Genomic DNA, 2490 nt, shown 5'->3' on the forward strand with positions numbered 1-2490 from the left:
CGCTTGTGCTGGTGGCACGTTAGAAAATCATTCGAGCAAGGTCATTGCCAGTGCCACTGGACTGGCTCCCGTGCAGGTGGCACGTAAAAAACACCGTTTTGAGCGTGGCCGTTGCCAGTGCCATGTGACTGGCCCTCGTGCCAGTGACACGTAAAAGCACCCACTACACTCTCGGAGTGGTTGGCATTAGGAAGGGCATCCAGCTGTAGAAACTCTGCCAGATCAGATTAGAGCCTGGTGCAGCCTGCTGGCTTGCCAGTCCTCAGTGAAATCGTCCAACCCATGCTAGCATGGAAAGCGGACGTTAAACGATGATGATGATGTATAAATGGACATATATGACTACTTTCATGTCCTTCTTGCTATGCCCTAGTAACTCACATAGTCAATCAGGTTATTCAGGAAGACATTATCCCCAAAGACTGGTGTGGCAGTATTATAGTCAGCTGCTACAAGGGTAAAGGTGATGCTTTAGATAGAAGTAACTACAGTGCTATCAAACTGCTGGATCAGGTCATGAAAAATTACAGAGATCTCAACTAATTAGGGATAGAATTAAACTAGTTGAGATGCAGTTTGGTTTTGTTCTTGAGAGAATTACCACAGATGCCATCTCCATAGTGAGACAGTTGCAAGAAAAGTATTTGACCAAAAGTAAGCCAGCTTTCGACAGGGTTCCCTGCTCTCTTATTTGGTGGTCTCTAAAGAAGTTAGGAGTAGAGGAGTGGCTTGTTAGAGAGGTTCAAACCATGTACAGCGATGCTGTCAGTAAGGTGAGAGTTGACCTTGAATACATTGATGAACTTAACGTACAAGTTAAAGTTCACCAGAGATCAGTTCTTAGTCCACTCTTATTCATCATAGTTCTCCAGTCCATAACAGAGGAATTCAAAACTGGATGCCCATGGGAACTATTATATGCTGATGATCTCACTCTTATTGCAGAATCTGAAACACAATTGGAGAAGTTCTGGGTTTGGAAGCAAAGGGCCTTAAAGCTAACTTAGCTAAGACTAAAGTTGTTGTTAGCGAGAAAGGAGATAACTCTTATTCCAGCTGGCAAATGGCCCTGTTCAATATGTAGGAATGGAATGTAATTCCATTAGCTGCACCAAGTGTAACCTATGGACACATAAGAGATGCAGTGGAATCATGGGGGGATGATTATCATATAAGGTTGCTTTCATGTGTGGCAGATGTGCAGGAACAGTAAGTACTAAGAGCACAAGTGACCTAAACTCTCTCAAATGCTCAGGAGGCTCTCTTGAGGTAGTGGATAGTTTCTGCTATTTAGGTGACCAAATTAGTAACAGTGGTGGATGCTCTGAAAATATTGTTTGTAGAATATGAACAGGATGAAGGAAGTTCAGAGAACTACTACCTCTTGGCAGCAAAAGGACTCTCTCTCAGAGTGAAAGGTAGGTCATATGATGTTTGTGTGAGAACAGTTATGTTACATGGTACTGAGACATGGGCTCCGACTGCAGAGGATATGTGTAGGCTGGAGAGGGATGAAGGTAGTATGCTCCATTGGATCTGCAACATCAGTATGCATTACTGACAAAGCACAACTGTGTTGAGAAAAAATTTAAGCATAATAGGGATTAAATGTGGCATGCAGGAGAGGAGAATGCATTGGTTTGGACATGTGATGTGTATGAGTAAAGACAGCTGTATACAGAAGTGCCTGTCACTGAAAGTGGATGGTACCTGTGGAAGAGGGAGACCCAAGAAGACATGGGATGTAGTGGTGAGGACTCATCTTAGGATATTGGGGGCTCACAGAAGAAATGGCAGTGGACCAAGATGTTTGGTGATATGAGGTTCTCGAGAAAACCCATCCATAAAATTGAGTGCTAGAAGAGTTGTGTCCCACCCACATGTAGCAACACACTTTTCACCCACCCTACCCTAAGAAATCCAACTACAACTCCTCTTCTAATTGCATCTTTCTCTTCCTCACGTTTTCTCATACATTATGATTGTTTTCCAAACCCCATTCTTGCCCTCACTGCTCCCCACACCTACTCCCTATTTTTCTAACCAGGCTCTACACTCGTATTCTTGTTACTTGTGAGTAAATCCTAGCACTACACCATCTCTCTTCTGCTCTCTCTTACACTTTTGCTGTTTCCTACTCTCTTTCTCTCTCTCTCTCTCTCTCTCTCTCTCTCTTTCCCTCTGGTCACTCTCTCCTCTTGTTTTTCCTCTGACTAGGTAACCAAATATCACCTTTACATCAGTACACTTGTTTCTGGCTTCTTTCTGCCCCCCCTCTCTCTCTCTCTTTCTCTCTCTCTCTCTCTCTCTCTATCTTTCTCTCTTTCTCTCTCTCTTTCTCTCTCTCTCTCTCTTTCTCTCTCTCTCTCTCTCTCTCACTGGGTAACCATGTACCTGCTCTGTAGTAAGACACCTATTTCTGCCCCTCTATTTCTCTGTTACACTCTAACCTTTCATCACTTGATACTGGATCACCTCCTCTAATTGTGT

General features: G+C 43.6%; 1 protein-coding gene across 1 annotated transcript in view; it reads left to right on the plus strand.

Moving 5' to 3' along the window:
- The window catches only part of LOC128250677 (uncharacterized), a 42004-nt gene that overhangs the window by 25459 nt on the left and 14055 nt on the right, over nt 1-2490 (plus strand). The gene's annotated exons all lie outside the window — the stretch shown is intronic.

This window comes from Octopus bimaculoides, chromosome 24 (genome assembly GCF_001194135.2).
Source record: "Octopus bimaculoides isolate UCB-OBI-ISO-001 chromosome 24, ASM119413v2, whole genome shotgun sequence".
NCBI lineage: Eukaryota > Metazoa > Mollusca > Cephalopoda > Octopoda > Octopodidae > Octopus > Octopus bimaculoides.